Source organism: Eurosta solidaginis, chromosome 1 (assembly GCF_040869045.1).
Source record: "Eurosta solidaginis isolate ZX-2024a chromosome 1, ASM4086904v1, whole genome shotgun sequence".
NCBI classification, from domain to species: Eukaryota; Metazoa; Arthropoda; class Insecta; order Diptera; family Tephritidae; genus Eurosta; species Eurosta solidaginis.
The window spans coordinates 77,325,185-77,339,301 of record NC_090319.1 but is presented as its reverse complement, the minus strand read 5'-3'; the positions used below and the strand labels follow the sequence as shown (position 1 = coordinate 77,339,301).

The 14,117-nt window shown below is 35.7% G+C and overlaps 1 long non-coding RNA gene across 1 annotated transcript in view; it reads left to right on the top strand.

Moving 5' to 3' along the window:
• The window catches only part of LOC137245666 (uncharacterized), a 153,503-nt gene extending 146,252 nt beyond the window's left edge, over positions 1-7,251 (top strand). The window contains exon 3 of the long non-coding RNA XR_010951385.1: positions 7,004-7,251. This is a non-coding gene — a long non-coding RNA (uncharacterized lncRNA). The remainder of the gene's footprint in view (positions 1-7,003) is intronic.
• Positions 7,252-14,117: the final 6,866 nt, after the last annotated feature.

Sequence of the window (14,117 nt, the reverse complement as noted above, 5' to 3'; positions counted from 1 at the left end):
TCAAACAAATCAAATGGTCGTAGATGCCGCAGTAAGAGATACAAATAATAACTTGACAGAACAGCTTAACTTTACGGATGCCCGTATCTATGAAGGTGTATATAAAGAAGGCCTAAATATTTATGCTCAAAGCTGATGCCCGAGCTATTAAAATTGGTATAACTTAGCTCCAAGCAGTCTTTACACGAGTCTTAACCGTCAGGTTGATGATCCCTCAACTGACTCTAAATTTACTTTCAAACATTACTTCAAATATATGGACCGGTGAATCGGGGCCCCTATGCCCTAGCCACAGCTTCAGTGCGGCATATATTCAAATTGGTCTATTAAAAAGGAAAATTTGACAGTCTTGAAGAACGAAATTTAATCCGAAACACTTTGCAAACCGAATACGCTAACAAACCAAATATTTTTGCAGAACAAAATCAAAACCCAAACCTCTTTGCAAAACCGTAACAGAATCTGCAAGGTAAAAGGGAAAGGGACTGAAAAACTTCGAAGATCAAACCCAAGACAATTTGCAAAACATAAACAAAGTGCGGGATGAAACCAGAATAACTTGAGTAACAAAACCAAATATGAATTCGGAAAGAAATCGAAATTATTTGAAAGAACGAAACCTAAACCGACACAGAATCTGATACGAAATGTAGATAGCGAAACTTAAACTGAAATACTTAGAATTCGGAACGAAACTAAAACAAGAATCTTGAAGAAAACCGAAAAATGTGAAGAAGGACATAAAAACCCCAACGAAGGTAAAACTGTCTTGAAGAACTGAAACAAGGACGAAAAGCTAATTATTTTGAAGGACGATGTCAAAACCGAAGCTAATTGCAAAACCCAAACATAAACCAGAAATAAGCCAAAGTATTTATGAGGAACGTAACCAAAAACACGAAAACTGTAAAACTGAAACCGAATGGAACCGAGGCCGAAACTGAAAACAATTTGAGAAACGAAGCGGAAACCGAAACACTTTGAACAACTGAAACAGAATTTTGAAGGAAACTGAATTAATTTTAACGAACGGAACTAAAGCAATATGCAAAACTGAAACAGGATTGGAATGAAACCAAGGCCGAAATTGAAAAAATTTGAGAAACGAAACTGAATCGAAACACTTTGAACAGGCGAAACAGAATCCTGAAGGAAACTGAATTAATTTTACAGAACGAAGCCAAAACAATTTGCAAAACTGAAACAAGATTCCAATGAAAACAAGGCCGAAACTAAAAAAAAAATTGAGAAGCGAAACCGAAACGGAACACTTTGAACAACCGAAACAGCATTTTGAAGGAAACTGAATTAATTTCAGAGAACGAAACCAAAACAATTTGCAAAACTGAAGCGGAGTCAGAATAGAAGCAAGACCGAAATCGCAATAATTTTGAAGAACAAACCAGATAAAAAGCTGAAACAGAATCAGGAAGGTAACCGAAATTACTTCGAAAAACGAAAACACCACCTTTACATCTAAAAAACATTGCAAAAACCGCAATCGAACGCGAACGAAGTGGACATAACACTCATGTACGAAACCAAAACCCAAGCCGAAGTACCTATAGAAAGCCGGAGTAATTTTTAAGAACGAAGCTAAAGCGAAAACTGAAACTCAAACTAAAGCAAAATATATTTGAAGAACGAAATTCAAGTCTGCTTGATATTTTTAGCCGGCTGTTTTCTGAAATACGATACATTGCATTTAAGACCGTTGTATTCCCTACCATACTCCATCTATATATACAGATTATTTTCTACGTCTTTATGCAGAAGCTTGCAATTATGACCCACTGTACTTTAAAGGTTTGATTATAAACGAATTGAAAGAACTACACCACAAAATGTCATAATACATTCACATTTGACATTGTTATTATGCGCCACTTATGGATGTTTGGTTTTTTTCTGCACATTCTTGTGTGTTCTTTTGTGGTTACTATGTCTACATGCCGCTACTAGAGTATAAAGTATGACATTTCATTGCAACAATGTCAAAGGAGTATCATACTTCACCTGCAATATTAATTGTGTTGGTTGTTTGTTTTGTTTTGGGCATATTTAGTTTATAACCACTTTACATAATAAAAAAATCCACTAAAGTTCTAGAGGTGCAGGATGGAGCTACTGGGAAGGGTGTTGATATAGTGCAAGATGTGAGCTACCCTACATTTGTAGAAATTAAGACAGTTGCATAACTCAGAATTTTGAGAGGCAAAATATTGTAACGAATTTAGTGCAACTCCGCTTATTTTACACCCTCTACTAACGTTCGTATCGCTAAATTGTTGAATAAATAACTCCAATATTCAATAATGCAAAATGGTCCTTATTAGACTACTTTCAAAATAACACTTCTACTTCTCAACAGATAGCGTACTTAAATCAAACTGACCCCATAATTGCTCAGCTTGCTCTTTTATACTCTTCGATTTCCTCGTTCGCATACTTCTTGGCGTTTCTAGAATTTAACTTAGTTACCAGCTATAAATACAGATGCACGTTATAGCTTCTCATATGCGCGTGTATATGTGAGTGATACTTGCACAAATGATTGACTACTTTTGTGAGCATCTCAGATAAGATATATGCACATGTTTGTGCGTTTCTCTCCGCTGCGTGTACGCATAATGATTGATTCGATTATGTAGATACAAGTGACTGCTTAGTATCGGTTTAGAGATGATAGTATCCCTTAGTGTTGCTAACATTCGTCACAATATACATGTCTCATTCAATGCAAGTGTCAACATTAAATATGCCCAGCGAATTCTGTTAGAGGGGCCCTATCATATAGCTGCCCCAATCACTAGTTTATTTATTTATTTATTAGCCTACAAATTCAACAGTTAATCAGACTAAATATAGTTACGGATTACAGATAAATTACAGAAGCATACAAATTGAACAAAATTTATATTATAAAATATGTATATATATTATTAAATCAGTTGTCGGGATGGACTGCTTGCTTTTGAACCGACACTAGTTTGTCGCAGTGGGTCTGGTAACGAGGGTTCGAAATTAATGAAGCCAATTCGAAGATTGGCCCCACCAAAGATATAAAGAGAGTTTTAGTAAAATATGGATCATCGAATTCTTTAGACAATCGGTTCACGAACGCCAAAATCCCATCCTGGCTTTTAAAGTCAAGTTTAGGGTCCATCGTGACGTTAAAGTCTACGAAGCTAAAGACTTGGTTAATTGTGTAATCATAAATCATATGCTCGAAGGATTGGTAGGATGTGAAGCACATGAACTTGCACTTCGGCAGGTTTAGTGACATTATATTCACACTACACCATTTAACTAGGCTATTTAGATCGTAGATTTGATCCATCCACTGGTGAGCGGATAGGCATAACAAGTTTGACATAATGCGGCTTGCAGTACTTCAAAGCATTTGGGAGCAGAAACAGCACTGGACCAACGTGGCTGCCTTGAGGAACACCAGAAGTAACATCGATAGATTCTGACCTACAGTTATTAAATATAACTCTTTGTTTTCTATTCATAAAGTAGAAGATATCCAAGATAGAAACAAAGGCGGGAAATCAAATCGATCGAGTTTGAACAGAAGAAGTGAATGGGAAACTTTATCGAAAGCTTTAAAAAAATCAGTCCAAATTACATCAATTTCGCTAGTTCGGCCCGCGAGTCACGGGGTGACCATTGTGGATAAAACAAGTGTGATATCTTATCCGTCAACTGCCTGACAGTATGTTCAATATGGCTACTTTTTAGCATTTTGGCAGCGTTTTGACAGGGTGTTCAATATGGCGGCGCATTTTGACGTCTATGCAAAAGTTATCACACTTGTCTTATCCACAATGGGGGTGACCGTATGATTTTCGAATCTCGGTGAAACTTTTGAGACCATTACGAAATTGCCTGATGATAAATTCGTGGCGGTTTTCGAAATGGTACCATCGCAATATGCCAGTAAATGTTTCTTTCTTTCTTTTCAGTTTCTCTTAGAAAAACATAATAATTGAATATTCAATTATTATAAGCCGGTGTTAAGCTCGTGAATTCTTAAATAATAAGTATAAATTGAACACACCATTAAACAAACAAACGTGCCTTTTTCATATTCTTCCCTCAAAAACAAAAAAAACACATTTTTAATAAATTTTTTCAACTCATTTTCCGTAACATCCTAACTTAATGAATTTTAAGTAGAAAAAATATAAAATAAGGTTTTATAATTTTAGTCATACACAACAGTAAACGGGTTGAACACTTTTATTCTTTTTCTGGCAGTCACTGGGGTGAATGCGTCGCCCAAAAATAGGTGTAAAAATCGTCGGCCGAACTAGGGTTAACTTCAAATCCGTTCAGCACATGAGTTGCGAATTCAAGAAAGTTATTTATAGTAGATTTACCCTTGAGACAAGTCAATGGTTGAGGATACCCTATTAGCTACTTGCTTTGTGACGATCGATTCAAAGACTTTGGGAATAGCACTAAGCTTTGCTATTCCTCGGTAATTTAAAACACGTGATCTGTTCCCATTTTTGTAAAGTGGTATTATAAAAAACTCTTTCCACTCTTTGGGAAATATCTCTTGCTAGTACTCGAGCTTATTGAATTTGTATGTATAAAAGAACCTTTAAACTCAAATAGCGCTTTCCAAAACATCTGTGGAATAATTGTTGTTCAAATAAGAAATAGACATCTGGGTGTCAAAGAGTGTAGGTCACGAAATCTCTCTAAAGGCCTTAAATCGAATCTTACAGAAAGCGGCCACTCACAAAATGCTTAGCTGTTCAATTTTCCTAAGGGAATGACAGATCGGGCTGTTATATTCCTTGACCATAGTCATATATTTATCATTGCAGTTCCACAGTTATATAACTTTCAGGCATTCATCGCATCTTAAGTTTAGCCCATTGACCGTCACTATATGCTTTCCCGGCTGTCTAAGCGAAATATTTACCTTATTCAATTCGTTTTCTTTTTTTTTTTTTGATTTTCCGTCTGGGTTGACAACTTTCCATCATTCCTAATCAAATTTGGTTTGGAGATAAACCAGTTTCGAAGTTGTGCCCTCCGCGAAGGATAAATGTCACTAAGGATGACATAACGTTGAAACCGATTTGGTTGCAAACCAATTTTGACAAGAGATAGAAGGAAATCGTTTCCGTCACCGTCAAATTTGGTCTGAAAACAAGCTGTGTACATCCTCAGTCTTATTTTCCTTCTCCAGATCAAATTGGACAGTATACAAATATTTATCTAAGTGGTTTCTGAGCTTGGTTTCAATTGCCGTAAGTGCTACAATTCGGTGTGGCTTAGAATTTCTGTTCAGGGCTCGACCATGCCAAGTGGTCAACCGTCTCTTTTAAAGCATCCCCATCTTGCGTGATTCAGAGGAAAGTAAAGAGCGGTTAATTTATAGAAAAAAGCAGAATTCCTAGAATGGAGAAGGGGAGGGTACAGAAGCTGTGAAGATGATGGTAAGAAATAAATGACAAAACCCCTTCCTTGCATGCCTCAGTTGTTTGGAATATTGTGAATATGGGTTCGTGTCACTGATTTGCCAAAAAACTCTACTACAAATACCGGACCGTACCGGAGCTGCATCCGGAAATGGACCATCAACATAGATAACACTCCGCAAGGCCTTCGGGGAGTGTTCTTATCGCTACAACAACAACAACAACATTAATACAAAGAGTTCTTCACTAAATGTTTACAGTACATAAATACTTTAGAGAATTTCTCCGTAATTTGGATATTATGATAAAATTGACGATTTACCTATTTATGGCAAACGGTTCGTTCCCTAAATTGCCAAGTAAACGTACATAAATACACATAGTTAGATTTAAAACCAGATATCCTGCTGAGGTGAGAGCCTCGCTGGCTTCTATAAGTCATCTAAATGTCTCCCTTTGCTGGGTCCATGGGAAAGGTTCCGATTTTGATATAAGTGAAACTGAACAAATCCGCGGTGAGGGTACTTATCGCACCAATGCTCCGACGGTGGCGAATACCAAAAAGCTCCCCCTGCAGAAGCTGTCAGGATGAGGAGGAAGAGGAGTCGATCTACCACTTTATCTGCCGATATCCGGGGTTTCAAAGAAGAAGACTCAGATTTATGGGCTCACGGTTCTTCGAGAAGGGTTGAGAAGGCGGACGTCTCGCTTCTTCTTGGGTTCATCAGGGAAAGCAAGTGGTTCATTGAGGACCACTAGGCGGTAATGGTGTTAAAAGAATTTGCCGCAACCCTGCACTTACTGAGGGCACTCACAATGGACAAAAATTTCTCCTAGTGGAAGTGTGGGTAACACCCACGCACACCGTCTTAACCTAACCTAGTCTAGGTTTTCTCTCCGTTTAAAGAAGTAATATGAACTTGCACAATAGTGGATTCTTTCGTAATTAGGATATTCTGATGAGTTTGACGATTTATGATTATCAGTTCGTATTACTGAATTGTTAAGTGAACGCACACAAATACAAATAGTCCCCTGTTCTCCACTAACAGTACTGGTATAGATTCACACGATTGTTTATTTCTCCGCAATTAAGATATTGTGATGAGCTTGGTGATTTATTGATTTATGATTATCGGTTCGTGTCACTAAATTGCCAAGTAAACGTACATAAATACAAATAGTTAGGTTTATTCTCTTTAGGACAACAACCAGGCATTCTGCCGTTGACAAAGCGAGAGAAGAACTACGAGAAGCAAATCGCATCTACATCAGTCAAATCCAGTTCCTTAACGATTTGAATTATGAGATATGAAAGATGATACCTTTAAAGTTTATAAAATGTATTTCAAATGTCCTCCAGGATACATCACTTCAAAGCATATACGAATTCTGTGTTATTAGATACCTAAGAGAACAGGCCCGTCAAATGATCTGGTTAGAGTGTTAAAATAAAAATTCTTATCATCTATTATTAAATTTACACTTTAAGAGCTCGTTTCACATATACTTTTTAATTGTACAATAATGGCATCTTTATATTTTCTTCTCTTTTCATGAAGCACTCGCGCGAATGGCTGCTGTCTTTTAGAGGCTCGTTCCTCAAGTAAGTTGATGTGTGCTTTATTTTTATAGCTGTCAGTACTGTCATTCGGTTGGTTTGTCTGTTAGTCGATTGTCTGGTGGTTGGTGTTGCTGTTCTGCAGCAATCTTTCGTGTTCGTGTTATATCATTGTTGAGCCGTTAATGAAAATGAAGTAATTCTTAATGCAGTCATTGTAGTCGCTGCGTTGTTGCTGCAGGCATTACATTTTTGCTACTAGTTTTTCGAATACAGCAACAAACAATTTCGAAAACGTCTGCAACTAGTACGTACGTTAACAATTGCAACATTCGTTTTATTTGTATGCATGAATGTAGTTAGATCGAAAATTAGGGCCCCACCCTATTGAAATCTTCAGAGAGAAGCTGAAATGTTACATGTATGTAAGCTCAGAATCTCACGGAACTTTGAAGTGTCCATTGTGGAGAGGACCGACTGGGAAACAGGGAATCCTTATAATGACCCTGACTCAGAGGTCTGATTCACGGATGGATCGAAATTCGATGATGGAGGAACGGCAGCTGTCATCTATGGGCCGAACTTCAAGAAATCGATACCAATGGGATGCTACCTCACAACATTAAAGGCAGAAATCCATGCAATAGAAGTCTGCGGTGGAGATTGTCTACGGAGAGGCTCATCCTCGAAAAACATCTAAATTATTTCGAATAGCCAGGCGGCCCTGCGTGCCTTGCAATCCTACACAGTTACATCTAAGCTAGTGGATGACTGCATTGAAATCCTTAATGACCTGGGAGCCTTAAACAAGGTTTTGCTAGGACGGCAACGAAAGTATCAGCCAAACTCATTAATCTAAGCAGGGAGGACCTAAGAACTCTCGCCGGGTATTAAACGGGACACTGTAGTCTACGATATCACGTAAGTAAGTTAAATCTATCCGATACTAAAATTTGTCGTTTCTGTGAGCTGGAGGATGAAACGTCGGTTAACATTCTATGCGAATGTGTCGCTCTTGCAAGTTAGAGAATCTCCCATCTAGGTGGTGCGACTCTTAATCCCTATGCGATATGGAGTAAAAAGCCTGAGAGATACTTAGATACATCAAAAGCCTCCACATACAAAATTAGGTTGAAAGATCATGCACAATAGATCTACACAAAGAACGCAGTGCTTCCAGGCCTAAAAATAATAAAAGAATGTATAGGGCATCCTATGGTAACGGGGTGACTTGGGATCAGGGACTATAACGCCAATTGATCTTTTGACCACTTCAAATGGCCTTGAGGCCAATTGACGTTTTGACTATATGATATGGTCAACGTCAAATTTCATATGGCTGCAGTATCAATGATAATGACATTATGACCATACTCCTTTTCTGCAATGGTCTTAAAGCGAACTCATAAAGCTGCCATAAAATAAGCAGGTTTGTCTCGCATGTCCGTGTAGGGTCGCAAAGTCAATTTACTTTTAGACCGTTTGAAGTGGTCTTAAGACTAATTAACCTTATCACATTCTTACACCGGGACTTGAACCGGCAGACTGTCAAAAAACCAAGCGCCCAGAAGTGTGAGTCGTCCTGTTTGCAGGACTGGGCATCGCATTGTTAATATTTATTTCGGAAGCTTTCCTGACTATCTCATCAGCAAATTCCCTCCCTAAAATATTGATATGCTCTGGAACCTAGCAGAGGGAGACATTAGGGTGCCCTATGCACGTCAGCAGAAGCAAGGGCCTTGATAACATCAGATTAAGCGGCTGTGGGAGTGTTCGAGTGAGAGAGATTTACGGGCTCTGTGCGTTGATTACTTTGAGGACTAACGAAAATTTAATGATTAGATCTACGAAGTCTACAACATCAACATACTCTAGCAAATTAAAACACAGTGCCTATGCTGGCTAGGTCAAGTTACGCTAATGAACAACGTTGGTCCGATCAAAAGGAAGGACTGCTTAGAGTAGAACGCATTCTCAGTTAATTTTCTCCTATTTGAGCCGCCTGTGTAGGTTGTAATAACCCCACGATTGTCTGCGTCCACCATCCATTGCTACCTCGAATGACCCCATATGCTCTATAGCTGGATGGTTTGATTCTCCCAGGTATGCTAGCTTTTGCATTGTCCTCACCTCCTGTTCATTGCTCTTTTTGTGTACCACCCTCCACCGGAGTATGTACTTACTTAATTGGCGCTTAACCGTCTAAACGGTTATGGCCGTTCAACAAGGCGCGCCAGTCGCTGCTTCGCTCCGCCAACCGGCGCCAATTGGTCACACCAGTGGAGTTTAAATTGTTTTCCACCTGGTCCTTCCAACGGAGTGGGGCCGCCCTCTACCTCTGCTTTTATAGGCGAGTTCTGATAGAAACACTTACTTGGCCGGAGCATCATCTTTCATTCGCATAACATGGCCTAGCCAGCGCAGCCGCTGCGTTTTAATTCGCTGGACTATGTGGATGTCTGCGTATAGCTCGTACAGCGCATCATTAAATCTTCTTCGGTACTCGCCATCGCCAACGCGTAGAGTAAAGCACTATAATTTAGTATCCGTCGTATGACTGTGTTGTTCACGTCATTAATGATACACGGCGACAGTTCCCAAGTTCATCCAAATGTACGAATACAGGTATAATGTGCTGCCTGAGCTTTCATTGCACCCTTCTCAATGTTCCTTTTCCAGCTTAATTTGGATTCGAGAACTTACTAATTTACTTACTTAATTGGCGCTTAACCGTTTAAGCGGTTATGACCGTCCAACATTCCGCTCCAGTCTCTTCTTCGAACTGATAACTGGCGCTAATTGGCCACACCAAAGGAATTTATATCTGGTACTTCCAGCGGAGTGGGGCCGGCCCCTTCCTCTGCTTCCATAGGCAAAGGTATTTTGCTTCCAATTATAGACATTTAGCGGTATGTTGTTCAGTTTCGGCAAGTGGAAGTGTTTTTCTCTCGCATAGTGTCGCTTCTATGAGTTCAATAATCTTTGAAAGGAACTCACCTGTGATCAGTATAACTTAGTCATTAGCGTATTCGGCTACTTTCGTTGCTTTTGCTTTGAAGGTTTGCGGGATTTCGTTAACCACCAGTATTTATACAATCAGTATATCATACTGTGTCGAATATCAGCATCACTAAGCCGTTAGTTAATAACCACGCAACAACAAAAACATGAAGCAGCCACTCTTATATACATGTACACATTAAAGCTAGCCACACTTATGTACATGGCAACGAAGATATACCTCACACACTCAGATGTAGTCATCAGCCGAAGTAGTTACTCACACATACACACGCACATGGCTATGGGAGAGTTGTGGACTACAGATATACATGTATATAGCTGGTAACTAAACAAGCATGAGCTACAACTGTTCGCGAAATTACTAGACTTTAGGAGAAATAGCTGAACTAGGAAGCCGAGAGTATGAAAGCAGCACAAGATGAGTAATAACGAATCAGTTTTCATTTAAACATGCTATTGGTTGTAAAGTACTACTCCCAAAGTAATCTAAATAAAGACCAGTTTGCAATACTAAATAGTAGAGTGATTCATTTAATAGTTTAGCGATTCGAACGTTAGTAGAAGGTTTCAAATAAGCGGTATTTCCCTAAATTCGTTGCAATACAGTATCTATACATATCAATACAACTACAGAGACTTGAGTCTCATTTCGTAGAAGCGCTCCGCAGTTTGTCTCCGTTTTAACGTTATTGAATCTGCTCTACATTTTTTGGAAGTCTGCAGTTTGGACATTTATCGATGACGTCAACCACCTCGACAAGGGTTCTAATTTATCTTTCCAGATCACCGCTAATGCAGTTTTTGTTAATTTTGAACTAAAAATGGCCAAAAAATAATTAAAAACGGGGTGAAAGCCCCCTTTGGCTCTGCCCATGTCTTTATGTATATTTTTTGGCTTTCTTGACTGCAAGCAGAGGCACGTAAACGTTTATATGATTTTATTGTCCTTTTTATAACAGCGCTTAAATTTTTTGTTATAGCTTTTGCTATCCTTGCCTTTTTTGTAATTTTTGTTTCTTTCAGCTGAGCTCATTACTTTAATTGCATATACAATCGTGGTAGAATGGTAATAGCAGCAAACAAATGTGGCTGTTTCATATCCTTCGTTCGTTGTATTGCTGCTGTTTGATGCAAGTCTGTAGGCATTACTGCATGAATGCTATTCAGTGCATGAACATTTCTGCGATTTTGTTGCAATTTTAGGATTAAACATTTGCGCTTAAATAATTGTTTCCTTTAGTTAATGGATATTATAGCTTAATGCAGCCGTGAGATGATGTTTTTTTTCAGTCTTAATTATCACTAATTGGTGAAACTTTCTGGCAGATAATGGACAGGGAATTAAGAAAATCAATTAAAATTTCATTTTTTTAGCTTTAAACTGTCAATATACATTGTTTGCAAACTTGCGGACTTACAGAAGCGAGACACTTTTTCAGAGACACACTTTCAAGCCAAACGAAACTTCTCTAAAATCAAATGAAACTCTTTTCTTATAAAATGAAACTTTTTTTCAAATCAATTGAAAGTTTTACCAAAACCAATAAAACTTTTTTGAAATTATATGGAATTATATTGAATTCAAAGGAACCTTTTTCAAGCCAAATGAAACTTCTCTCAATTCAATTCAAATTAAACTTTTCAAATCAAATGAAAGTTTTACGAAAACCAGTAAAACTTTTTCCCAATGACATGGGAATGAACGAAAAATGAAACTTTTTTTTAAATCAAATGAAACTTTTTTCATCAAATGAAAGTTTTTTCAGATCAAATGAAAATTTCTAACCTCAAAGGAAACTTTTTTTCAAATGAAAATTTTTCTTTTCAAATGAAACTTTTTTCAATTCAGATGAACATTTTTTCAAATCAAATTAATCTTTTTTCAGGTAAAATAAAACGTTTTGTTAAACTTTTCAAATCAAATAAATTTTTTTTTTTCAAATGACATGGAAGATTTTAAATTCCAAATTAATAATTTTTTTAAATAAAATGAAACTTTTTTCAAATCAAATACAACTTTTTCATTTCAAATTAAACTTTTTGCAAAGGAAATAAAACTTCTTTCATTTAAAATTAAACTTTTTTGCAAATAACATTTTTTCAAAACAAATGAACTTTCTTTTTAAAAGAAACTTTTTTATTTAGATGAAACTTTTTCAAATCAAATTAATATTTTTTCAAGTTAAATAAAACGTTTTATTGAACGTGTGAGCGATTTTTGCTGAACAATTTGATTTTATTAAATTCAAAATTATTATAGGCTTTTTTATGAACTTTTCAAATCAAATAAACATTTTTTTCAAATGACATGGAAGATTTTCAAATCAAACTTTTTGCAAATCAAATAAAACTTTTTTCAAATATAATGAAACTTTTTTCAAATCAAGTGAAACTTTTTTCAAAACAGTTGAAGGTTTTACCAAAACCAATAAAACCTTTTTGAAATTATATGGAATTATATTCAATGCAAATGAAACTTTTTCAAGCCAAATGAAACTTCTCTCAAATCAATTCAAATGAAAATTTTCAAATCAAATGAAAGTTTTACCAAAACCAGAAAAAATTTTTGCAAATGATATGGATTTATATTCAATTCAAATAAAACTTTTTCCAAATCAAACGAAGCCTTTTTAAATCAAATTAATTTTTTTAAATCAAATGAAACTTTTTTCAAATCAGATGAAACTTTTTTCAGATCAAATGAAAATTTGTAACCTCACAGGAAACTTTTTTTCAAATGAAAATTTTTCTTTTCAAATGAAACTTTTTTCAATTCAGATGAAACTTTTTTCAAATCAAATTAATATTTTTTCAGGTAAAAAAAACTTTTTGTTAAACAAACCAAATAAATCATTTGTTAAACAATCAAATAAAAATTTTTTTTTTCAAATGACATGGAAGATTTAAAATTCCATATTAATCATTTTTTTAAATGAAATTAAACTTTTTCAAATCAAATGAAACTCTTTCCATTTCAAATCAAACTTTTTTCAAATCAAATGAAACTTTCAAGTGCAACTTTTTTCAAAACAAATGAAGCTTTTTTCATTTTAAATTAAACTTTTTTGCAAATAAAATTTTTTCAAAGCAAAAGAAGCTTTTTTTCAAATGAAACTTTTCTTAATTCAGATGAAACTTTTTTCAAATCAAATTAATATTTTTTCAAGTCAAATAAAACATTTGATTGAACTTTTCAAATCAAATAAACATTTTTTGCAATGACATGGAAGATTTTAAATTCCAAATGAATCATTTTGTAAATGAAATCAAACTTTTTGCAAATCAAATAAAACTTTTTTCAAATCTAATGAAACTTTTTTTAAATCAAATGCAACTTTTTCAAATCCAATAAAACTTTTTTCAAATCAAATGCAAATTTTTTAAAATCAAATAAAATTTATTACATATGAAATTTTTTTCAAATCGAATAAATATTTTTTCAAATGACGTAAAAGAAATTAATCATTTTTCAAATGAAGTGAAACTTGTTCAAATCAGATGTGACTTTTTTCAAATCAAACGAAACTGCTTTCAAATCAAATACAACTTTTCTCAAATCCAGTAAAATTTTCTTCAACTCAAAGGAAAATTTCTAAACACAAATGAAATTTCTTTCAAGTCAAATAAAACCTTTTTTTAAATACAAATGAATCTTGTTTTTTATGCTGAAGCTTTTTTTAGTCAAATGAGATTTTTTCGAAATCAAATGAAAATTTCTAAACTCAAATGAAACTTTTTTCAAATTAAATGATATCTTTCATTAAATCAAAAGAGGCTTTGAACCTCGCTTTTATAACCAATAGGTTTTTAATTTCAAATTTTTTGCTGCGTCGCTTTTTTCTAATTGAAAAAGCTTTTTTCTAATTTTTTGATGTTTCTTTGTCCGAGATTTGAATCTAAGACCTTCGGTGTGCTAGGGGGAGCACGATGCCACCACACCACCGCAGTCACCGCAGATAAGCCAAGTATTGAAAATTTATGCTGGGATGCGCTTCGTGGCAAAACGCTCGACTACATTCGTGAGCAACAGTTCGCCAAATAGTTTCCATATGAAATGGCCACAACGTCAATGGAAGGTTTGTCCATATGAA